Source organism: Cheilinus undulatus, linkage group 2 (assembly GCF_018320785.1).
Source record: "Cheilinus undulatus linkage group 2, ASM1832078v1, whole genome shotgun sequence".
Classification (NCBI taxonomy): Eukaryota; Metazoa; Chordata; class Actinopteri; order Labriformes; family Labridae; genus Cheilinus; species Cheilinus undulatus.
In genome coordinates this window covers 17067752-17094968 of record NC_054866.1, presented here as the reverse complement: position 1 = coordinate 17094968, position 27217 = coordinate 17067752, and the positions used below count along the sequence as shown (strand labels likewise).

Sequence of the window (27217 nt, the reverse complement as noted above, 5' to 3'; positions counted from 1 at the left end):
AACTCGACTAGCAGTGGCTGGTAGAACTGCACACACAGGCTGCACTTCTTAGCTAACTAATGTTATGAAAACAGATTCCATACTCTTAAAATAGTTTTTTGTTTTTTAAGTTTCAAAAATAGTAATGTATAGCACTTCTCACTCAGTGAAATAAGAGTGAGTGCTGTCAGATAGGGCCCCTTTAGGGGGGGTTCCTACTGTCAATGTGAATTTTGTACATTTTGAGCCATTACTGCGGTTTAAAGTTTATTAGCCTGGGACCTTTTCTGGTCTGGGGCCACTGACTTCAACATCTCTGACTAGCTTAATTTCTTACTTGGTCAGTTCTTCTGTTCTGTTTCTCCTAAGTAAAAACTAAATCACAAACAGCAGAATTAACTTTTTATTTCAAAGATTACAACTGAACTGATCTCTTTATACTTGTAATGGAAATGGAACCCATAAAAGTAATACAAATCAAAAGAAGGGAAATTTTAAGGATACAAACTGCCCAGCTGTACTGAAAGGGAGATTTCAGGTATTAGCACTAGAATATTTGGCCTATGGAAAACTTTTCACTTTGAGTTAAAACATAATTATTACTGTAGTTGTGATGCATTTTGGGGACATAACACTGTTTTTGTTCATCATTCTGATCAGCCCTCCAAACTTCAAGACTGATTTTAACAAAGAGAAATAGACATTAATGTGTTGTATCAAGGCAAAAAAAAAGAGAGTTAGAAACTTGACCTTGGATGCATGTTGACTAGAGACTCCTATGACTAACATCATGCGAATTCCTGAAAATATCCAGACATTTCAGGGAGAGCTGCATGTGGGAACAAAAATAAGCTGAAGTTTCCTGCAGAATTTGAGTACTGTTTTTCAGAGTGTCCAGCATGGGGATCTGGATAAAGACAAAATCTAAACCACAGTGAGTGGCAGCAGTGACATAAAGGACTCTGGTTGCTACAGAGATGGAAATACATTTTGAAAATTATGAAAATTTTCAATTTTTTTTCAACCCCTCATGTCAAATTTTAATGCCGTAGCATATATGTTTGAATAACTTACAACTTTCAGATATTTCCCTACAGTTCTGTAGACCAGAGGAGACTAGACCTGTTACTAATGTAGTGATATTACCTTCCCTCTCTCCCCTTTAGTACAGTAGGTTAGTAAAGTAGCCTTTCAGAAAAAGCATGATTAAATTATGGTTTGGAGTTTTAATTTTTATATCAGTACAGCAATTTTGTACATTGTTAAATATGATTTGTGGTGTAACTTTACAAATTCATAGTCTTTCCTATATTTGCTGTGCATGGATTTGGTTTTAACTTAATTACAAACTCACTATTACATGTCCCAATAATGGCAGGTTAATTTCATAAAAGAGTGTAAATAACAGCCTGGGCTATTAATAAAATCTAAATACTAAATCTATTTTAAAAGTAAGTGTGTTTACACATGTGGATTGTTTCAACAAGTTGTTCCCAAACTAGGGCTGTTTCCCAGTTGGCCTGGCTTATTTGGCCAAGAAAACATGGCAAATGCTCTTCAATGTATGAAAACCAGGAATGCCAAGACTGAAGAGGTGACCTTTGTTGGCTTCCAGTTGGACCATGGAGCAGTTTGTTTGAAGTAAGAAAGCATCAAACCCAGCAACCAAAACAAACAATGATCTAATAGCATAAGGTCACTTTCACACCAGAGCTGTTGGATCCACTTTAAACTAACCCTGGTTGGTTTCCCTGGATAGTAAGGTTTGTTTGGAGTGGTGTGAAAGCTCATAAAACTCTGGTGCAGACCAAACAAGTGAACTCTGGTCCACTTAAAAGGGGGTCCCAGGTTCACTTTCAGATGAACTTTGGTGTGGTTCGTTCAAGCTGTGAAAGTTAAGTGGACCCACTTGTGAACCAAAGGCAGGAAGTGGCATAAAGTGTAATGATTTCTGGTTATTTCATGTGATTTAATACATTCAAATACATGTCAATACCTCACTCGGTGTCTCTGTAACCATGGCAACATGTCATAGTCTCATTGCTCTCATTTTGGCTCGCCCTCTTCTTCGGTCCTAATTTATCCTTATCCTAGCCTTATGTAAAGAACAACATGCTGAACAGCTCACTGCCTTACTTGCTGCTCATACTGGGTGCCTTCTTGTGAAACACAGATATTACACTAACACCAAAGTGAAAGCAAAAATCCCAAGACAGCATAAATTTTGTGTTGCTCCTTTGTTTGTGTGGTGAAAAAGCTAGTGAAAGGAGGATTTCTGGTTTCTGTTCTGACCGATAGAGGACCTGTTTTGTCTTCTCTTACGTCTACTTTTCTTCTTCGTCACTGTTTATTTTGGGACAGAAGTGCCACAAACGCATAACCACTCTAAGTTATCCAGATGGTTTGATCCAAGTGCAATGTGAAAATGACCCCAAACTACATGAAACTCTTTCACTTTCAACATAAAGGAATATCTCAGCTGTTGTCAGCAACCACAGAAGCATCCTGCTCAAAGTAGCCAGTTAAAACAGGGTCACACATTGAACAATAACCCTGGTAGAGCAATGAAAGTATAGTTAACTAGTTCATGTGCTCATTGGACAGATGGTTTACTTCTGTATATGGTTGGGTCAAACATTTGACAAATATGCTTTTCCTCGGTGCTCAAAGTCAGTCCTACTTGTGTACTGGGGCTGCCCTTAATTTCTGAGTGTGACTAGTACACATGGCATTTGCTTTCTTAAGCAGTTGGAAAAGCAGGCTTTGGCATAATCATGCAAGGACAGCCCTGCTTCGCTTATTGTTTGGTGTGTGCTTTGGCCCACTTCACAATATTGCAGTGTGAACATAAAATAACCCAAGGGAAAAATACAATAGTGTATCATGTTATCATCTGAATCAGAGCAAAACAAACAAGCCAAAGGTGTAAAAACAGCCTGAGAAAACAAGAGGAACACTGCTAATTTGTAATTGTACTCTGAATCAGCTAGTATTCAAGTCTTGTTGTCACAGCCAGTACCTGGAAAAATAAAACATCTCTTCCTCATTTATGGCCGAACCTGAGGCTCTGCTGGCTGGCTGGACGTGTTGTTTTTATCCTGGTTTTACTGCTCCTATACTCTGTGGAGACTTCTGCTTCGATTTACATCCGCACTGTATCTTTTAAGACATTTGCAGCACTTGGCCGGCTGTCAGGCTACCAACCGCTGCTTCAGACAAAAAGAAACACCAAGCAGCAGCAGACTGAAAGAATCTGCTCGTGTGAGAAACAAAAGCAGAAAAAGGGAAAATAAAAATGCTACTGGTTGAATTAGAAAGCTTCAAAGAAAGGGAATGTAACAGGAGACAAATAACAGAATGAGAAGTCAGTCTGGAGAGGCGTTTATTATTGAGATGAGAAAAAGGCGCCGCCACAGAACTGCACAGAATCCATATGCTGTCTGTATTCACTGTTTATCCCCCTATGACTCAACCACAGGGACCAGTGCCCCCGCTTATACACACATACACACAAACAAACATTGTTATTCACAGTTTATTGTTTGAGCTTTGGAGATTTCCATCAGCTCCTCTCTGTTACTATTTGTGGTCTTCTTATCAAACTCATTTACATTGTTAATCCCTGAATCAACGGCAAACAGTGGATTGAAGCACACAGGCTTACAGACAGAGGACACCTCTCCATCCATCACTGCTAAGAGAGGAGGGGATTACTATCTCGGCCACAGCCTGATTAATCTATGATAGCACAGGGGTAGAGAATGACACCTTCCGCAACACAGAAAGGTGGGTTGAATAATTCCCAGTAAAAACTGATACACTTACAATGTAGTAAAACTGGGATCAATCTGGTTTGGCAGGAAAATGTGATTTATTTATTTATTTATTTATTTTAGGATGCTGGAAGATGTCTGTTGACTTACTTTGGGTTGCTATTTAGATTTAGTCTGGTCTTTGATTCAGATGATGAAGTAATTCATTGTTGCATTTTTACATTGGGTTTCTTAATCTTTACACTGTAAAAATCTTAAGAGGGCCAAAGCATGCATTAATAGGAAATCCTAACAACATTCTATCACAACCTGTCTTTCCCACTGTTTTTTTAAAGAAATGCTGTGCATAGCCTATTTGCATTTTGCATTCAAGACACTAGTTAACCATTTTCCTACATACAGAATTAGTCATGAGTTGACTTTGAGCAGGAACAATCTAACAACAAAGTGTAAGAGGCAGGCACAGCTGTCTTAAAGTGGTAGTGAACACTTAATTTTTTTTTTCAGTTGTACACTGAGGTATCTGACTGAACTATGATAAAATATCAATGCTGGCATCAATTTCTGACATTTGCACCAAACTGATAAAAATCAGCATTTTATGGCTTTAAATTAGCTCAAACAGACATCTACTTTGAAAAATCTTTTCATCTTTTCTTAAAAGGCATGGTTTATATGACATAGAAACCCACCATTGGTAGGTTTCTACATCACAAACTTTATATAAAAGGTAGAACGTTACCACCTCTAACCAACTTTACCATTCAGAGATCGCTCCCATCCTCTCCTGCACCTGCACTGCCTCGGCTCTGAGACCTCCAACTTTAGTAATTCCGGTGCTGAAGCCAACAGCCCAAACAGGTAGTGCTCAGGACCACCACCACACTACAGCCTGGTTTAGAGGACTCTGGAGAGGAAAAATCCTCCACCTCAAAAGATTGCTCTGAGGCAGCAGTGCTGTGGGAATCTGCGTCACTTTCTGGCAAGGGGATGTCACTGTCATTCCCGCCTCATCTGGAAAACCCTGTCCTTCTCCCCTCCCTCCTCTCAGAACCAAACTGCCCATTTTTGGTGCATTTTTAAAAAAAAGTCTGAAGTGGGCGGAGTTAGCTCTGAGCTGGGTGATTAGTTACACTTTAATTGAACACTCATAAACTTGCATTTCATCACGGTTCCCTTTGGTCCAAAAGCTACCAAGCTACCTGCCAATAAGCTGGAAAGAAAACAAACTGTGCAGATACTTCATGGACTTTGTTTTTTTGTATTTATCTGAAGATAATGAAAATAAAACATTTTTTTGCGGTATCAGATTACTTTTTTTTAAGATTTATTTTTGGGCATTTTTGTGCCTTTATTAGATAGAAGAGGACAGTGGATAAAGTCGGAAACAGGGTCAATCAGATTACTTTTATGAAAAAGTAATGATATAGCTCATACGACTGGTTGTAACCTTACGTCCATCTTAGAACCAGAAGTTATGACCAACATAAAATTCTACCTTGCGCATCTGCTTGACTTAAGCTCTGTTTGAGTTATGCCTGTGTGTAACTTCTATGCCTAGAATGGAGCAGGCGTAATTATTACCCAATGTAATGTGAATGGGAAGTGCACAGAGCTGGTCATAAAATGAAGGAAACACAATTGAAGTGCACGGTGTCAACAGATTTATCATTGAATAGGCATGAAGACGAGACAGAGAGTCATCTGTGATCAGACTATAAACCTGTTCATTAACATGGATAGTCAGCTGATAGAAAAGCCTTGTTTAAGCAGATGATAATGATATCCTCTAAATACGCTACCAGATGTGTCACTGAGGTGATGCAAAAAGGAGCTGTCCCCATCATGCAGGTGCTGATTGTCTCAGAGTGGGCCAACTTCTCTCTCGGTAGGCTGTGTCATAATCCTCCATTAAAAGAAAAACAGTGATGTTGTATTTATTTAATAAAGGTGTGAGGTGCTAAATTGATTGAAGAAACCCCTACCTAAAGACATCGAAGCAGCAGTACGAGGTGTTACTGCACACATTCATTTGATCAGAGTATAGAAGGTTTTCTTGTAAACATAAAGAAAAGTTGCAAGGAGGCCTGAATTTTGGCATACATGGTAAAACGTAATTCTAATGTAATTTTCAAAATATGCATGCTTTTACATAAATTAAGATAAAGTTTTGGAACAAATCTTGAACAAAAGCTTATTAAACATAATTTGATAGTCATTGTAAAATCCAGAATATAACATACAGTCTAGTTTTTGGGGGTGTCAGAGAGAAATAAAATGTTTGAACTGTCTTATTGTGTGGTATTTGCATTGCCATGTTTAATTTCTGTGCAATTGTTTAGCTTTCTGGTAGACAATCCATCTGTTTTTGCCATATGGAGCTTGTAATCCTGCTAGCTTCTGGTACTGATAGTGGTTGCTCTGATGACCTCTGCTGCTCACTTGTCTTTAATTGAGGAGTCCTTTCAATGAGACCAGCACTCCACATGGGTTATTTAATGCAGGTGCAAGTGACACTTACCCATTTTATCCTGGTTTATTGGGTTTACTGATATCTGGGACAGTCTACATTTCCAGCAAACAAAGCAACTTAAAATGTTAGATTAATGGTTTCTCCTACTGTCACAGTTTATGCAGCCTCATTGTAACATGGGTTTAAGGTTAATAACCAGCAGGCCCTCTCCATCAAACCTCATCCATTATGGCTTCAGATACAGATGCTAGAAGACGTTGTGGTGACCAATAAAGCCTTTACTAGCACTTACTGGATAATTGATCAGATCATAAAGGGATTTGTACACAATTTACAAACTTTAACAACAATATTTTATTGTCCCATTAGTGAATGAATTCTTCATGTTTTTCCACAGAGTTATGTAACACATTAAGCAGCAGAAATCTGTTGAAATTTGCATACAACACATAGATAAAATAGAAATAAAATGATCTGTAATGTTTGGATGGTTGATTCAAAAGCCTCACAATGGGAATAAATGAAAATCTCAAAACCAAATTTGTACTCTCTTTGTATATTACATTAATAGTTTTAGCCAACCACATAACCTGCAGATAAGAGATCAAATAAAAAAAAATCTATTATAATATTGTGATTATAATTCTAATATGATTATAATCTTTTAAAATTCAAACATTCTCTCTCTCTCTCTCTCTCTCTCTCTCTGTCTCTCTCTCTCTCTCTCTCTTTATATATATATATATATATATATATATATATATATATATATATATATATATATATACAGTGCTTAACAAATTTATTAGACCACCACCCAAAGTAAGGTTTATGCCACAGCTGCCCTAAATTAACAGCGTTGGTAATTACCAAAATCATTTGTATGTTTTATGTTTCTGCAATGGTAAATACACCAATATGTAGAAGCTCTTTAACCCAAATGATATTTTTAATGCTAAAATATAATTATTATTGTTATTATTAATTTACTGATTTACAAAAAACTGAAAAAATGGTAAAGCACATTACAGTTTTTCTCCATTGGTTTGGCTCATGCTCATGCTTCAAAACTAAATTCTATTCTCATACAAAGAGTCAGTGCCCCCAAAATGCATTGTGTAAGCACTGCAAGTCAAAATGTTATGATGTTTTGTCACTATGGCAGATGACCATTGAAATATCCCTCATGTCTACCTCTCAGTCTTAGCCCACTTAGCCCATCTTAGCTCATTGGCAGTGGTTACTGTGCTATTTTTTTTGTCCAGCTAACAGAATAAAATTGTGTATAAAACTCATATATATATGATTTTATGATTTCACGGTACTGTAAGAATAGCCTCCAAGGTTTGACATCACACATTGCACTCATACTGCCAAGGAAATTGTAACTTTTTATTCACACACATTACTGTAAGAACTTTCGTAGATAAGAGTAAAAAGAAAATGTATACAGCATAACATTCTGTAATATAAACACATAAACAAAAAACAAGCTCTATATATACATGTTTGGCAGCATTCACAATCATGGACAACCACTGTCAGGTGACTAAGCACAGTGTGGTTGGTCATCTGAGATGTGTGAAACTCCTCTTTCATTAGTGAAGTTCTAGTTTCACCTGACTGTCCATCAATTTATCCAATGTTCCAAGAGATTCATGTATGGTATTCATGGTTTTACACTATGTTCTTGACTAATTTTGACAATTGAACAGACTATTGTGCATGTGATGACTTATACAATGAAATGATGCTGATATGTTTTGGAGAGAACAACCATTAGACTGAGAAGTCAACAATCAGTTTAGATCAACAAGATCTATTCACTTGGAAACTGTGCTAAATGCAGGCTATCTGTACTTAATCATTTGCAAAGATGTACTGAGACATTGAGACATGTACTAAGACATTTGCAATTTGATAAATGAAGGAGAAATTCAATTCTGTTGTGAACATTTACCAAGTGGTTTGGAGGTTTGTCCATGTTATTTTGAGAATGTAATTTCTGTTTCAAGGAATGTGCCAAACCAATGGAGAAAAACTGTAATATTTCTTGATTAATATGTCAAATTATAGTTCTTTACTTGCATTCCTGAAGAGAAAAATTAGTTTTAGTGGTTGAATGTTATGCTTGATTTATTTCTGACCTCTCAGAGATGCCCAGTGAGCCGGCTCAAATTTGGGTGAATTCAGTTTGAAATCCCTCATTCCTGTTCAAAATGGTAAAACATGGAGAGCTCACTGAAAATGAAAGAGTCCGCATTAAAGCACTTCATGATGCTGGATGGTTTCTGAGACAAATATGACAGGTGGTCTAATAAATTTGTGAAGCACTGTATATAAGATCATTTAATGAATTAATATATAATAATATAATCATAATCATCTTTTAATATAATGGTACAATATCATATTCTATGGCACTGCCTTTACTCGTCCAGCGCTACTTTAATGGCATAAAATTATGATGAAATGGGACAATACTTACATTTAAAAGTGCATTAAGCGGTTGAGGACCCAGCATCCTCTTGATATTGCAGTATTTATTTATTTATTGAAATAGAGGGAAATGGTGTACATTGCATTGTGGGTAATTCCTGCAAGTGGAGGATACATGTGTGCATCCTTAAAAATGAGCTGTTGAAAGTACTCAGTCCTTTGAAAAATTTTGAATATCCTCGACACTGGAACAGTCCATAGACTGCAGTTGATGATGGAGTATCCTTCAAAAACTAACGTTTCAGGATCCTTCCTTGGCTTTGACTCAAAGCCTTTGAAAAATGGCATACACTGTAACTCTGTACACTTGCTGGTAAAGGTATCTCCTCTAAAACTCAGTTATTTCAGTAATAAACACATTTTTCCACAAAATTCTTCTCATTCAAAGTCCCTACTTTTTATGTTATGTTGATGCTTTGGACTTCTGTTTTTGTTTCAGTGGTATCAAGACATCCCAGCGACCCCCAAATGTAGAAGCGGTATAGACAATGGATGGATTGGATGGATGGTATCAAACCATAACTACTGTTTGATTTCTCTGATGTTGTCTTAAAGTTTGATATCCTATTAAGCTTTGAATTCTATTATGGAACTGATATTTAAGACTGTGTAGCCCAGCAGAGCAGTTAATCTCAGTAGCTGAGCTAATAGTAGACCACCAGTAGTACCCACTCGTGACCATTATCATTTGTACAATATTTTAATGTAAAAATCCTCTCAAGACACCAACAACAGTGAAAAACCAGGAGCGGTTTTAACAGCAAACATTAGCAGCACCCACTTGTCATCCGAGGTGACCCTGCCCCCTACTCATAAACTACTTATTAATCTTTGTATTATTGATTTATATTGAAAAAAATCACTTCCTGTGACACCTTTCATGATATAAAAAAATGTCTTAAAACACTGTTTTTGTACCAGACAAATTGAGAGTTGGTTTCTTTAATGAAGCTTGATTAGGAGTGATTCACTTTTGGAGCCAGCCTCCAGTGGCCTCATTAGGTAATGCAGTTTTTGGCACTTCATGGTAAGTTTGATTTCTCAGCTTGAAGGTTGGTGCTTGTTTATTCAGCATCAGTGCAGTGATCTGAGGCCAAAGGCTGGAAATGTCTGACAGCTGGTACTTCTGGAAAGTCCTCTAAGAATGTAGATTAAAAACTACATTAGCCTTGTGTAGGATGATGCTGGAGTTATGTGTGGCACTGAATCGACACAAAGAAATGAATACTCAAAACTTTACTCACCAGCTTAATCTGAATAAATGTATAAAATTCTGATTTAGATACAGCCCTAAAGACAGTCTCAGTACTACATACAAGTTAAAAAAATACCACCTAGCTGTTTAAAGCCCCCTGCAGACTGCTGTGGTAAACCCTCAGGATGAATTTGTGGGTTTTCATAGATGCTGCTGGTTGAAGTTTAGCAATCAGCCTGAAGGGAAAGAAATCTATCTCAGGCTTCAAGTTAATTGAGCACTGATAAAGAAAGTGACCTCCATATTAGATCTTAATAGAGATACTGCTTGATAAATCAATGTCTATTTATTCCAAGCAGTCCAGGAAATCGGCACTGTTTTCAGAGCAGTGAGGAGAGAACCTGGACACCAGTAGCTCACATTCTCTTTTTCTCCAGATCTACCAATGTCTCGGTTATCTTTCTCTCCTGTTTCTTAATCAGTGTCACAGTTTCTCCCACCTCTGCAGTCCCTATCCTCACTAATTGTCTTCATCTGATTCATTCTGTGATCTGTCTGTCACATGCTGTTCTACCAGAGAACATTGTCTTCAGAGTATAAAGCCTAATAAGATTCATACCCAGAGCTCTTCCAGTTTCACTTAATGACCAGTTAAAAAAAATGTTTTCATCCTTCAAGTCTGTTAATTTGGCCTCAGATTCATTTTCTTCATTCTCTTCATAGAGAGTTTCTTAAGAGTTTCTGCAGTTTCTTAAGTGGCCACTCAGAGTTGACTCTAAAAGTGAGTTGATCCCATTAGGCTCCATTACGAAAAGCCCAACTCTACAGCAAAAATGTAACAGGTTTACCATCTGGTACAAAATAAGTGTCTTAAGCCTGTTAATCGACATCATAACAGCTGTACAGGAAGTTGATTTTTTATACTGAACACATGATAAGAGTCACAGATGGGTGCTGCTACCTGGATGCTAAGTGTTAGCTCAAATAATGCCACTGAATAAACCTCTCTGCAGGGCTTACATTGTCTTGAAATGGGTTTACAATGGTTGGTTATTATACTAAATATCTTCCCAAGAAGTTTGTGGTGCTGTTTAGGAAAAACACATTTCCATTTTGTTTAGATGTGAGCACTTACAGGTAGTTTTTGTGTCTTTGCTCAACATACTTGGCTTGTTTAGTACTATATTAGACATGGGTTAATTACAATGCAAAAATTTCAAAGTGAAACACTCTGTCAGCCAAATTAACAATATGGATAATTATTTTGATACCACAGCAACAAATATAGAAGGCCTAGGCACCAAATAAAAGAACATTTATTGTTGTTTTCAATAAACAAAAATGCAGGCAAATTGCTGCAAACCATCTCAAGTGCTCTCGCACTTTTCCAGGTGCACCATACTGTGCCGAATCACAATTGTACCCCTTCCCCAGTCCCTGCTGGCTTGCACTCCAGTCCCAACCTGGCCTGAGCATGCTTACCTCTTGTACAGTATATATTTGCCACATGGCGTGTTTTGTTTCGTACAACCTCAGAATCAGCCTAATGGAGAAGAACCCAGAGACCATGGCTTCAACTTCACTAACTTTGTTGCTTATTTTATGTGGGGTTGGTCAATTTCAGACTTCTAACACTCAGAATGATTATTGATAGAAATGAGCTGATCAATTATACATTGCACATTGCATGTCCACCCATGCATTGTGAAGGAGAGGAAGTTATCTGTGCTTGAGTGCAGTACTGAGCACTCACACTGGTCAAATAAATTGAACTTTGAAGGTGAAACCTGTTAGGGCACTATACAGATTGCCAACTTTGACAGTGTTTTGGTATAGTTTGGTAATGTTGCCTGTGTATTAGAGAAATTTAGCTTTTTATTCCAAGCTTCCTTTTCCCTGTCAGGTTTAGAGAATTGGCTGTAAATCAGTTGCAGTTGCACCTTGATTTTAATGACATTTTGGAATAGTTTCAGTCTGGTTTTAAGTCATGCCACAGCACAGAAACTGCACTTCGAAGAGTTTTTAACTATTTCCTTTTAGCTCTTGACTCTGGGAACTTAGCTGTGCTGGTGGTTTTAGATCTGACTGCAACATCTTTGTTAAAGAGAGATGGTTAAATCCTCTCTCAACATACCATGACTTTATTCCATTATCAATAGAAGTCCTGAAATCGACTTTTATCCCAGTTACATACAAGTAGACCTGTGTGAGTATTTCCATTAATGTTTAGGACTCTTATTTTTGATTGTAGAATAAAATATTAAAATATGATTGATTTGCCAGAGCCAAATTTTCTCCCCAGTCCAGCCCCGCTTAAGTATAATCTGTTTGTCTGTTTGTACAAGACCAAAATGTGAGTTATGAATCTTTATGGGAAGCCCCAGTGTACTTAACAAACTTCAATATATGCTGATTTTAGAATTTGAGGTCTGTGTTAAAATATGACCAAAGATCTGTTGCTATTAAAGCCTCAGCGTGTCTGACACTATTGATCCTTGTTTTTAAGATTTATTTTTGGACATTTGCCTTTTTCAGATAGGATAGCTGAAAATGTAGGGAACTGAGGAGAAACAGTGGGGAAAAGAGCCATAGGTCCAACTTGAATCCAGACTGTCCACTTGGAGGGATGTGAGACTGCACATGGGATGTGTGCAAACAGCCAGGTCACTGGTGCCTAAATGCTATTGATTTTTTCAATAACAGATGCTGTATTGCCATAAAACATCAGGTATCAAAAAGTATAAGGGTAATGAATATTTTTGCAACCTCAGTGGTAGTGACTTTCCTGCAGTGTTTTGCATTTTTTCAGTTTTCTCTTTTACACACGTGCTACTTAAAATTTCACAGCCTCCTCATTTTATTCTTCAGTCTTATGAGCTCGGGAGAGGAAATGTCTCAACATAGCTCTTTTTGGTTGATTGATTCAGCCTTGTTTGACTCTGTGAATCACAGTGTGGAGTGCTGTCTGCAAACTGTTCCATCAAACCCTCATCTGAGTTCTTTCAAGAGCAATTTAGACGTGGAGACGTAGTTTCAACTTTGTTCAGTTTTTGATTGCTGTCCTCCACTTCACTGCTGAGACACTGACGTGATGTTCCAGCTCCAGTTCAAATGTCAGAGCCGACTTATTCATGCAGTCACATGGCAGCACAGCCTACTCGTGCTCCCTTTTTATTGTTTGAACCGTCATCATTTGGTGAGGAGTACAAACAACATTCGGCTTAGACTGACTGTTCAAAATATCAGGAAATATGTGATTTCTCATAGCTATGGCATCTTCACTAATGAGAGGAACTAGAAGTACTGAGTAATATGTAGGCGAAACCTGTGAGGCACATTTGCCAACATAAACAACACATAAAAATTCTAGTTTATCTTGTAAACATGTGAAAACAATAGACTAGAATTTCAAGGAATGCTCTCATTACGCCCCGAGACACAGCTTCTCTGAGGGGCGGGGCCAACTCCCCACATGACGGTAGGGCTGATGGTTGGAGAGGAGAGGGAGGGTTCACTTGAAAATAAAAGAAGAAACAAGTTTTTTTTTTTTTTAGGAAGTCATTATATCAAAACATATTTTCATAGGGTACATTAGGGTACATAACAAAGAGGAAAAAAAGCCCATCTAATTTAAAAATCTTTTTCCAGGTGTCTCCTGGACAGGAAAGATGTTCTGCTTGTCACATTCATGACAGGCCAATCAGAGCAACAAGACAACATGAGGTGGTAGACATGCACAGCTCTGGTAGCAACCTGAGCTTGGCAGGCGTGTGCTGCTACTTTATAAACAGTGGAGCTTGTCAGTGGATGAAAATCATGCTGAGGATGGTTCGGAGCAGTGCAAAAACATCTTCTCTGCCAGGAGAAGCTTCCAGTGAAATAATCAATCTAAATTTTAAGATCCAAAACTTTGCATTTGTTTGGTTTCCAAATCAAGGCACTTATATTGTTGATATGGACTTAACTGTTCTTAAATGCAAAATAATGCAGTTGTAAATATCATTAAAATTTGATTATCATGATTACCAAATTTTGAGATTAATTAAAAACCGATAAGAAACACTCTATTCTATAAAGCATGACGTTACAAAAACCACCTCAACATTTCCCACAAAATACTGTCGACATACACAAACTCACCAAAACAAAATGTAATGGAAAATGTTTGACCACATGGGCAGTCATAGCTTTAGCCTTCAGGGCCACCGTACTCTTGTCAGTCTGTGACATCCAATACAAAGAGTCCATTAGCTTCATACTTGGTCCTACTTTTTATTAATAACTGAAGAGCAGACACTTGAGTCCTTATATGTGTATGCCTGCAGCTCTGTCTTTGTTCATGTTTCCCTGGCTCAGGTCAGGTTCATCACCACTAATTAGAGTCTGAGACACTTAGAATGAAAAACATCCGAACTGTTTACCTGGTAGCTTAAAGGCTTTCTGTTTGTGTGTATACTTTTTACACGATCCTTAGAATTCAAGGAAGTGGATTTGTTTTCATTATTTTGTCCTTTTCATATCTATTTCATAAGAGGATACTGTTAATAATGTATGGCTTTCTGGAGGATGTCTTTTGTTTGCTGTGGTTTCAATTCATTCCACAGTCTTTCACTTTTTCCCAGTGCATTTCTGTAAACACACAAACACATACAGATTTAGCTCTCTGCTTTTATTGCTTCATTGCTGGTTTGGTTTCTGTGATTTGTATTGGGCCTTTTGGCTGCTAAGGGGAAAAAAGAAATCTAAGCAATGATACCTAAGGGATATAAAAACTTAAGTCATTGTAATAAGATCAAAACTCCAAACTTATGAGATAGTAAGTCATAATCATGATATAAATGGTTGTAATAACAAGATGAAAAGAAGAAATTAGGTAAAAAGCTATGAAAAAGTCACAAAATTATAAGGTAGAACATCCTAGTCATGGTTCTTCTTTTTATACCATGGTAGGAAATGGGCAGTTAGGAGCTCCACTTCTTTTGCTGAGGTCATTTTGACACCTTCAGGCACCTTAAATGGGCCTGCCAACTAATTTTCTATGATTCCAGCCCAAAACATCACTCCACCTCCTTGCTGCAATGTAGCCTTGTTGGGACATGGAGGCCATCCACCAACAATCCAGAACTCCATCCATCTGGACCACCAGTTTAGCACGGCATTCAACAGTGAATAAAACTGTTTGAAAATTAGTCTTCATATATTTCTGAGCCCACCCCAATCATTTCTCCGGGTGGGAATTGGTTAAGGGTGGTTGAAATACAGTTTTACACACATCAGCCAGCTTTTGGAGGATCCTGCATTGAAAGGTTCATGGGACTCCAGGGGCAGGAGCAGCTTTAAATACCTATTTGCTACTCATTAGTAGATTTCTCACAGCTGCTCTCTTAATACAATGAATTTGCCTTACAGAAACTTTCCTCAATATGCCTTCATCTGAACAAACCTGTCTGCACTCTGAAACACACACCTCCTTAGGTAGTTTCCCTTTAATCAGGCTCACCTGGTAAGCATATTACTAAACCTGTCTGAGACTGATGTCAGTGATGGAAACTCACAGGAGGAGCTGCACAATTGACAGCTTTAATTGAAAAACTAAAAATCAAATGTTCGTTTAATTGGAATCGTATTGCATGGTACTTTGGAACACAGTGTAGTTTTAATGATGAAAAGCCAGAATGAGAAGATTAAAGTCAAAATGATTTAATTCTTAGAGGATGATTAATGAAAATCATGAAGTGAAATGGTTAAAACAATGATAAAGTCTCATAATAAAAAGCCAGGTCATTTTTATGAAATTTAAATTTATAATTAAAAATAAAAGAAAATAAGTGATTATATCCTGAACTGGTTGCCACTCAGGACTGACATGTACAGACAAACATTCATGCTCTCACTAACACCTATAAGTAATGTAGGGTCACCAACCAGCCAGAGTATCTGGAGAGAACCATGCATGATAACATGCCAATCCCATGCAGAAAGGCTCAGCTTTCATATTTTCTCTTTTTTTTTTTTTTTTACTGGTGTAAATGGGCTTAGTTGTTGGATTTAACGTCTAGCCGCCTTGTAGTTACATTTGACTACAATATTTTCTTTTTTTTTTTAATTTGGAAAACTTCAATTTGTTTTTCACATCATGGAGACTTCAACATTGTTAGGGTCCTCAGACTCAGTCTTATGTGGTTGGACTTAGAGTAATATGTTTTGGAAAAGCATGAAAATATATTGTTTTTTGAGTGTGTCTTTCAGACTCAAACACAGAGGAAAGAGAGTGAGTTTGCTTAACATTAACATTTTGAAAATACAAATTATCATGGGTTATTCAAGGTTAAAGTTTGACATTTCGGTTTAAGGTTATTTGCTCATTTAATGAGATTGAATCGAGAAGGTTAATATCAGATGCCAATTAACTGTCGCAGGAGTCAGCAGCCAGTAAGTCTAGCTTAACATAAAGACTGTAAGAAAAGCAGCACCTTTCTGGAAGTCAGTGGGGAGAGGGTGTAACTTCTTTCACACACTTTCTTTCTCTCCCCTCCACGGCTGACTTTACTCATGATGCAGAGGTGAAACTTAAGTCCACATTACAAATCATTCTAAAAATGAATGCAAATACTACAAGATAACTGACTAACAGACATGCCTGTGACACATGCAAACAGATTAACAACCCACAAATGTAATGAACCACAAAAGTAATACAAATGTGCAAATTTAAACTAATAATCCCACAAACATGATCAATATCCCACAAATGTAGTACCATCTCTATTTGTAAACTGAAAAAGGAAAGTTATGGTCATTGTTGTTTGAGAAGCCCGGAGTGGATTAAAATGTATTAAAACAGGGCTCTGAAAATATGATGATGAATTCACAGAAATATTGTTCACCTAGCCAGTTTTACAGTTAAACAGTAAGTTAAACCCCATCCACTTAAGGTTTTTTTTTTATTTTCAGGAAGTGTGTGCCCTGTTTGTGTTTTTGCACACAAAAGACTCAGTACAAGACAAATAAACATTCAGAGACTAACAGAAACAGTACAAAACAAAACAAAAAAGGAAACATGACAATACAATAACACAGGATCAAAACAAAAAACTACAACAAAAAGTCAGACTTGGCAGCAAAATATGCAGCAAAGCTTCAGCCTCCTTGAAGCGTTTGGTAAAGAATATCCCAAAATTACATATCACCCAGCAGGAACTACAATTAAGAAGTGAAAGCATTAAGAGATCTAATAACTGGGCTCCAGACGCTCCCAATTTTTTCAGTAAACCGACGTTTGTGGCTACGGAGCCTTTCCAAATGTATACCCGACACTATTTCTTTAATCCATCTAGACAAACAAGGAGCACTGACAGTTTTCCATTCCTTCAGTATGATTCTCTTAGCTACTAACATACCAAACATAAAAGCCTTTTGAACTGTATATGGAAGTTTTAGAAATGCTTTGGAGCACCCAAACAAGGCAGTCAGTGCATCTGGTTGCATTTTTAAAAGGTCAATTTTGCAATACCATCTAAAGATGTCCTGCCAACACGGGACAATCTTGGGCTTGACCAGAAAGTATGACCCAGTGTACCCTTCCCAACATTACATCTATCAGAAGTGTCATAAATATTAGGATACATTTTTGCTCAGCTTTTCTTTTGAATAGTGTAACTTTAAACTGAATCAGTTGCAGCCTTGCATTGATTGAGCCTTGATGGATTCTTTCCATCCCATCCCTCCAAACATCCTCAGAAAGTTCAACACTGAGATCAGCCTCCCAGGCGGCTTTGATATGATCATCTGAAACTGGGTTTTGTTTAGACAACAATAAAACAAATTTTGACATGAGATGTTTTGTATCAGCTGGTAACTTCATTAATTCATAAAAAGGATGTTCGTTAGGTAAGCTCTCAAAATTATTAACGCTACTCTGAACAAAATGTCTAACTTGTAAATATTGGAAAAAAATGAGCTTGTGGGAGGGAATAGTTTTCCTTAAGCTCCACAAAGGATGCAAAATGATTATTCATATACAAGTCTGCAATTGTTTTGATTCCCTTTTTGCCCCAGTGAATAAAAGCTTGGTCACACTTGGATGGGGCAAAGTTGTGATTAAAGCAAATAGGTGAATATATAGAGAATTCAGATGCATGAACCACCCTTTTCATCTGTTTTGAGATTTTCATTGAGTTACAGGACAAAGTTTTCTTTTAAACTATTTACTGGGTAATCATTTGTTGCAAACATAAGAGCTGCAAGAGAACTGTTTTCCACTGCTTGGGATTCCAGTTGTAGCCAATTAGGTGTAGGCTTGTCAATGAAGCCACTTGTTGGGGGGTACTGGTCATGCCAGTATACTAAGGTCCTGGCATTAGCTGCCCAATAATAGTGTTGGAATACTGGGAGGGATAATCCCCCCGTTTTTTTTTTATTTTTGTAAATGAGCCTTGGATATTCAATGGTTTTTATACCCCCAAACAAATGGCAATATTATTGAGTCCAGAGTTTTAAAAATGACAAGGGGAGCTTAACTGGAATATTCTGAAACAAATACATTAACCTGGGGAGAGAAACCATTTTAAACGCATTAACACGCCCTATGAGAGAGAGTGGCAATGATCTCCAGAATTCAGTATCTTTTTTTAAGTTTGTCTAACTGACTACAGAAATTGTTGTTAAGTAAGAGCTCTGGATTGACAGTAATGACAGACCTAAATAGGTGAACTGGTCCTTGGCAATTACAAAAGGCAGGAAATCAATGAAATGTGGTTCCAAATTTTCTGTTAGAGGAATAAATGTGCTCTTCTTCCAGTTCACAGAATATCCAGAGAGGCTTCCGAAGCAGTTTATTTATGAGAGAAGAGGAGGAAGAGATGATTGGGGGTCTGTCATAAAGATTAATAAATCGTCCGCATACAAAGACAATTTATATTCAAAACAGCAATTAAACCATGATTTCTCTGTGAATGATCCTAACAACAAAGTGTGACACATCTCTGTTATCTTGTTTAGTAAGAGCAAAGAAAAGTGCTTTAAAGAGAGCTTACTTTAATCAGGGATTGTGGAACAGGTGTATCATCTTATCCAAATTCGTTTCCTTGTGGGCGTGTTTCAGCAAAATCCATTCGTTTTTTTGGCTCTGTCACTCATGGTACATCCCATTTGATCATGGAACTCAGGAAGTCCAAGTTGACGTCATCAACAAAATGCGCTCTGAACTTAAAATTCTGACTCGAAACGTTGGAGCACCCCCCATCCCCCATTCAGTGTGGGTGTGATGTCTTTCCAAGCTCGGGGCTCCAACTTGGAAGGTAAATGGAACACAGCAGATGTCCTGAATGATGACTGGGTGCAAAAATTTGGATTTCATAGAAAATCTGTACATATTTATGATTTTTTCATGGCTACAGTTTTAAGCCAATAAACCAAAGAAGTCCTCTGAGAAGTATCAAGGACAACTGGAGCAACTGTGGGGCATGCAAATCAACACGGGCAGACAGACCACCAATTATAGTAGTAAAATAAGATTTGAACAAAAAAACATCTATCAGATTTTTTTTTACTCAAAGCCCCATTCCCCTCTCTTCCGTTTTCTTTTTTACTTATAAAGCGACAGTTTTCATAGCTGATCTCTTGTATGATTTGCCGACCCTCATCTTCTATCTTAACTGTAGAGATTCCAAGGATATTAAGCATTTAAAGATACTCTGATTATAACTGAAAATTAGAAATAGACTCAAAATGATAAGAGACAAACTAGCCAGTCAGAAATCATGTCAGACTTAATGAAACACACCCACACCAGTGGTGCCGCCAGGATGACAATTTAACGTATGCACAATAACAATTCCAGTGCATGAATGACACCTCTAGGACAAGAGGGCACCTACAAACAGGTGTACAGAGAGAGAGAGAGAGAGAGAGAGAGAGAGAGAGAGAGAGACTAGCGCTGCAATTACTGCACCAAAACTCAGATTAACCACACGCAGCCAAAAAACTGCCCCTTAAAACATCAGCTTTTAGAGCAGCAAAGAGAAGAGCAGGTAGAGTTACAAGGTACTGAATTAAACTACCATCAGCTGTTGTCACGCTTTTATTTTCATTAAAATATATGTATATAGTGGCAAAAAAAAATGTACGCACAGTGCGTACAGGATTATAGCTGGCGGCGCCACTGCAGTGCTTCATGTGGGATCATGTAATCTCTACTGGAAACTGTGTGAGTCCACGTAGCCTGGACATCAACACGACATAACACAAGGTGCACCTGTTGATTCACTAATCCTAGGTTTCGCGGCTGCTTTGTTTCTATTAATGTCACTCCCGTCTGAAAATACAGCCGCTGATTCATATATGTGCATGTCTGTTTGTGTGTGCCATTCAGTCACTAATCTGCCCACGCAAACAAAAGGCGGCATGGAAACCTCAATGAGTCATTCCTTTCTGTAGGAGATTGAGCATTAACCCCTACCTCTCTTTTTCTCTCTCTCTCTCCAAACATAGCCACCCCGCTGCCACTCAACCGTCTCTGAATGGCCTGCACAAACAAACCAAGCACAAAATGTACATCTGCGGGAACTCCGAGGCTCCATTTATCTGCAGACTAAAATGCATTCATTCTGAAACTGTTTAGAGATCAGTGGCATTAGCAGCACAAACCAGTAGACCCATTATATATAGTGGACCAGGGCAGACAGCACTTAGACATTGTCTCAAATAAAATCCTTTTCAGCATTCATATATTGTCTGACATTTGGTCTACTTTGACCAGAGTTTGTGTTGTATGACTGATTTGCACGTCATTCATGTCAATCAAAGCATGATCAGATGCTCACAACCAGTTGGGTTTGAAATTCGATCATAAGACTGCACACTCACAATGAGAGTAGAGCTAGAAGCTGATTCCCCAGTTAAGAGGCTTTTTTTCTTTTTCACTGATTGCCCCAATGTCTGTAATCACCATGGCGACAGCAGACATGTCTGATTTGTCTTCCTCCTCCTTTCGTGAAAGATATGATTGAAGGAAACATTGCCTGGAAATAGCTCCGTACCTCCAGATTCAGTGGCATGTTGGTAATGATTTAGCCTGCTCGTTATTTGGTGTTCGTTGGTGATGCTGAGTGTTTCATTGTTTGTAGAGGACTGAAATATATGTAGATCTGACGTCAGCCTCTGTCTGTGGGAGTTTTAAAGTAAACTTTGACATTTGTCAATGCCCTGTCCAGATTTCACATATACAGTGTGAGCAGTCGGATCATGCCTGACAGTAAGACTTTACAGTGTGAGCTCTTCTTATACATGATTCAGTTGCATGATGACATTTCACAACACTTTCCTTTGTACAGTGTATACCAGGCTTTACAGGGCGTGTATTCATAGATGTAAGTCATGTGACTGCACAAAAGCCTTGGGGAAATGAAAGACTTATAACAATTGTAGCCCCCATTTAACACTATGTAGCACTGACATTAACATTTTACTCTTCATCTCATCAAAATGACGCATGTTTACATTGCTTGAAAACTATAGTTAATCAGTTGAAACTAAGATATTATAACATTGGATCCTCATAAAGCACCTTCACAACATTCAAATCACTAAAATCATAGAAGTCCAAGCCAGAGCTTATCTTTGAAGACGTTTACGCACCATAATATCTACAGTGGTGGAGAATCCTTCCCCTTAAGCCCTCACTAGGAGGAAAGTCTGTATAAGTATGGACATATTTAAGTGTTTATGATGTTTTAGATTGAATATCTCACCATTTGGGATGTGAAGAGCAAGTCTTCATCATTAAAGTATAGGTAAGTGCTAATTAGTCAACATTAGCTATTTCAGATTACTTCCCAATAGTCTGAGGATCTCTGTCACCTGTTAGTGTTCTTGTGCTGCAGTGTTCATTAAAAGACACTCTTATTTTGACCATGTTAATATGATATTTGACAGCAGGATTAGAAGAGGTCTGTTTTGGGCTACTGTCTTTTGTAACCTACAGAGACAGCTGAGCTTTTAATAGAAAATAGCCTTTAGCTTGAGTCTTTTACAGCACAAGTTAACCAGTTAAAAAAGAGACACTGTACATTTGCATCCACTTTAACACACTTGTATATGGACAGAAGTATTACACAACACCTGTTATTTACTGGATTCAGGTGTTTCACTCAGACACAGGTGTATAAAATCAAGTACCTAGCCATGCAGTCTCCATCTGCAAACATCTGTGTTACAAAATGGGTGGTTAGGTGAGTAAAAGTCAGCAATGCTCCACTGTTTCCATAGCTGAAGAATTCAGAACTCCCACTGGCATTAGTGTAAGTACCACAGCAAATTTGGGTCACTGGAATAAACTCTGTGTGAGTTAAAATCAACTCAATCTGAGTGTACATGTGAGACCATCGAATAAACTCTGAGCCAAGTTAAGGTATCTCTTTTCTGGGAGTTGATTTTCAACTCTTAACAGGAGACTAACCCTTGCCCCATGTGGGAAGTGTATAACTCAGTGGACAGTGTCACTCATGGTGCAGATGTATCTAACATCAAATCAACAATAATTCACCAGAAACATGAGCAAATGAAACACAACAGTAATAACTGTAACACAAGCAACATGTAAACACATCTAAACACATATAAATACATCTAAAAAACATCTAAAATACATCTAAACACACAATGCATGATGGGAAAACTCTGCTCCCCAGATTTAAAGTGGCAGTGTAGGCGTGGCAACAAAGCTGTTGGGAATGAACTCAGGAACAGTGTTGATTCATCACTCTCAACACTGTGAGAATGAACTACTTTTTTAAACACTGCACAGGAGAATCACTGAACACTAGCTGGAGTCTAAGTGCATGAATGTACTCTGAAAATCTAACTCTTTCACCCTTTTTGGTTTAACTCCCAATTTTTTCACTCTGGGAATTTGCTGTGTAGAAGTGTGCAGCAGAAGCTTCATGGATTGGATTTTCAAGGCTGTGCAGCTACATGCAAGCCTCAGATCACCTAGTCCAACACCAAGTGTTGGATTTAGTGGTGTAAAGCACACTGATGCTGAACTGTGGAGCAGTAGAAAAGTATTCTGTGGAGTGACAAATCACAGACCGCTCTGTTTGACAGTCAGATAGACAAGTCTGGGTTTTGCTGATGCCAGGAGAATGGTATCTGCCAAACTGTGAAGTTTGGTGGAGGAGTAATATTGGTATGGGGCCCCCTGTCTCCAGTGAAGGCCAATCTTAATGCTTCAGCAAACCAAGACATTTTGGACAATGGTATGAGAAGGCCCTTCTGTATTCCAACATGATTGTGCCCCAGTGCACAAAGCAAAGACAAATACTGAAATTTGACAAGATCAACACCACAGACATTGCTTGAGGATATAGTATCTTCTGAGAAAATTTCAAACTAAAAGAGTTACCAACAGTTTCTTGAAACTTTTCAGAGAATGGAAAAATGTAGTATTTTCAATTAATTTTGACACTGAGGCATCATTGTCAGCATCTTTTTGACACTTTTTATTGCCTTAAAATACAAAATCCCACTGACAGATGCAAGGGGTGACCAACAGCACTAGTTTATGGAAAACGGAGAAACAAGGTTATGCTGACACCAGCAACTTGCTAACTTGCACAGAAAAAGTAACCCAACTGGTACAACTAAGAAGTGCAAATGCTGTTACATTAATGGTATTATTAGACTTCAGGGAGTCATTTTGTACATGCGTTCCTGCATATTTTGTAATGTATAACAGTGTTAAACACTGCAGGTCCCAGTTAAAGCACTTTGAAGCAAGAAACAGATTTCAGGTACTTTCATGATGCCTTAGACTTCTGCTATTAATCCCAAACAGAATTTTAAGTCTGAACATTCACTCTCAGTTGTGCGTCGATTTCGTGTTTGAGTGTGTGACTTCAGCTTTGTGACATCCCTCAGAATACCTTAAACTCCCACAATCTAATCCTCTCCTCTTTCTGTTTCTGTGCTGTTTTTAAGTGGAGTTGTCACTCATGTCGACTTTCTGAGATTTAACAGGACTGCTCGTCATGCTTGGAGCTGCCAACAGGTTTATGCATCGTTGCATTTGATGGAGCCTGTGATGTGACAAATTTTGATTTCCCCATAACAGCAGGCAGACTGTCAGGCAGCTAGACGCAATTCAACAGGCTTTAATTTGATGCTTTAAGGTCCAGAGATTTTTCTTAGCAGCATGGAGCAACGTGAAAGCCCCACGCTTGCTCACAGGAGGGTATGTGCGTGCCTTCCTGTATGCATGAATCTACTGGCATTTATTTAAAAGAAAAATGAAAAATAATCAAAAGAAGAAGAAAAGGTTGGCTTGCAGTGTCACTGAAATCAAAAGCAGGATCACAGTTTAATGCAGTAATTCCTGAAATTTTTGAGTTGTCTTCCACACAGGTTCCTCACAGTGGGAGACTGTCAGACATGCTCACACAACTTGAAATACTCTTTGGTTTGGATACAGTGTCCAGGTAGAGAGGCACTGATGTTAACGCTGTTAATACTGTTTACTGTTTGTGTGTTAATGTCACCACAACATGTATAGTGTTGCTCCTGCAATACAAATGCAACAGTTATAAACTAAGAGCTGTATCTGATGGAAGCACACTAAAATTGTAAACTAGACTTAAACACAAGAATCATACCAAGTTGCCTTGCAAACTTAACCACATCACCTTTCATGTCCAGATAAACATCTTCTTTTACAGTATCACAAGAAAAAAATAAAGCCTGAATTGCGTGTAATGAATTAAAATAGGTGCCAATCAGCAAGCAAATTTTGCCCAAGTTTTCTGAAAAAATATAAAAAATTTCCTTCCTGGACTTGTCAGGGGACTGGGGCTTTATAGAGCCTCATGTCAGACTATCACACTGCCTAGTGTGTCTGTTTTGCAGAGCAGAAGGATGATAAAGAAGAGAATTTCATCCCAGTGCATACTCATCATCCAGCCCAGTCACTCACAGTGAATAGTTCAGTCTGTTTCTTGCTGCTTGCACGCTTTGTGTTACTCAGACTACATGCAGACTTATAACCAAGGGGCTGGCAGGGTAAAGTCTGCTTAAAGTCAGCATAAACAAGTCCACCAATTTACGTAACATGCAGTATAGCCATCAGGGACAACATTGGGAAGTGGGAACAAGAGTTCAGTGCATGTATGAAAACGAGTTTTGTGGGGGGTTTTCTGCTTGTCTTTTGCTCACCACATCAGAAAAAAAAACAAAATCATTGCTGGAGTCAGTCAGGGATGATGCCAGTTAACCTTGCAAAGCAGATGGGTTTGCCGGACTCCATCTCTGCCATCAGGCAAATCCATCCTGCAAAGCTCCAATTGAAAACTTTTGTGCCACACCGAACAGGGTTTGGACCAATCAGAGTCACTGGAGGAGAATGAGGCAGTAGCAATAGGCGAGGTTTAAATATACTTAAAGGGGCTCTATGCAAGATTTAGAAAAATATCAGTGTAGCGACACCGCCGGCTGTTAGGCGAACTACAACAATATTGTGTTGTTCGTCCACGACGGCATGCTCCTTGCTCATGAACGAGCCTCCGGTTTATCAGCTGATACACACGCAGACCAAGGTGATTTACCAGCATCATGTATACAGAGGAGTTGAGTGAGATAAAGTTAAAAGTTCCACCAACTAAAAATTAAAATGAATAAAGCATATTTGAACCTCTAGTGCAGACACGGCACAAAGACTATTAAAAAGGTCGATATTTTCACGACATTTCTATGAATGAACAACTTAGCGACTTAGTGCAACACTGACCAATTTAATTGTCTTTTTATGCGTGTAATGTGTAATGTGTATTGAATGGGACGCGTTTTAGAGCAGAAGCAACAGGGCTAACGTTGCTTAGCTCTGATAATGGTGCCTCGACCACGGATATCAGATAGCTGACATTAAGTGTTGAAGATATTTTACAAACTAAGAATCAAAACATAAACTCAGTAAGTTGAGTCCAGTGCCAGGAAGCAAGAAAAAGATGAAATATTATCCGGAAAACACTAAATGAGTAACGTGACATTCTCGTTGTTTGGATAGCGTCTTTGTAAGCAAGCTAACGTGATGTAGCATATGGTTTGTACAACATAAAACACTACATTGTATTTCATGGTCCAGAGTGATGCTTTACCTTTTCCACAGAGATGGCCATCTCTGGATCTGTATTTATCCAGAGCGCTGAGCGTAGCTCCCTCTATTTCTCAAATGCTCCATGGATATTTATCCTCCATTTCCCCCTTCGTCGGTTACACTCTCTTTTAGCTTGACGGGTTCAGCAGATAAAACTGTCTTAGTTTTTTATGTTTTCGAGGAGTTTGTGTGGGTGTTTGGGCTGAGCTAGCCGGTCGTTTCCTCGTGGAAGCAGCCTTCTCCATTCAACACGCCGTTGTCAGGTATAAACAGATTAACGGGGTGCGCGCATTACGTAGTACCCGACGTCACTTCCGTTGAGATTTCGCGGAAAAGTTCTTCACAGAGAAATGACTCCACAGGCTTATACAGGCAAACAAGGAAGACTTAAAGAGCCTCATTCTTCACATCCGGATAAAGTGCGCACCATTATATACTCAAAAGTGGGACGTTTTAAAGCAAAAATCTTACATAGAGCCCCTTTAAAGCTATTACCTTGATGTAGCTTTAGCATCGCGTCAGTTATACTAGAACTTGATCACATTTCTGTATGAAATAAAGAATGAAACAAACACTAAAAGCTGTTAATGATGTGAAAGATGTTTTCACTCTTCTGCTGACCTGCTTCAGCATGAGTTTATGAGAAAAAGGGTTAGTTGATGTGTGAGTGGCTGTAAACAATGGCTGTTAGCGGAAGGATTAGCTCTAAATTGGCCATAGAGGCAGTTATGTCAGAACTGGACAATATTTTGTTATTAAAACAAGAGCAGGAAGCAACACTAAAAACGTTTTATGACAGAAAATATGTTTTTGCTCTGCTCTTCTGACCTAACATTTATCCATGTAGTGGATAAATGTTAGGTCAGATGCCATGCCGCTGTTTCAAATAACAATTTAGCGGAATACCAATGTTTTTTTTGTCTTTCACCTCTTTTGGTGTAACACCTCCACAATGCCAACATTTTCTACAACAGATAAACATTTACTTTTGACATCAGTTCATGCCCATATTTTTGCTGAAGGTCAATACCTGATCCTGATGTTAAGTCAATGCATCTGTGCATCCTTACTTTATATGGCCCTCTCTGTGTTAAACCTGTAAATCAGTAATCAAACAGATTTACAGCCATAAAATGCAATGTGAAGTGCAAATAAAC

The 27217-nt window shown here is 38.2% G+C and overlaps 1 protein-coding gene across 1 annotated transcript in view; it reads left to right on the top strand.

The window, feature by feature from the left end:
- lrrc75a (leucine rich repeat containing 75A) overlaps positions 1-27217 on the top strand; it is a 93050-nt gene that overhangs the window by 1280 nt on the left and 64553 nt on the right. The gene's annotated exons all lie outside the window — the stretch shown is intronic.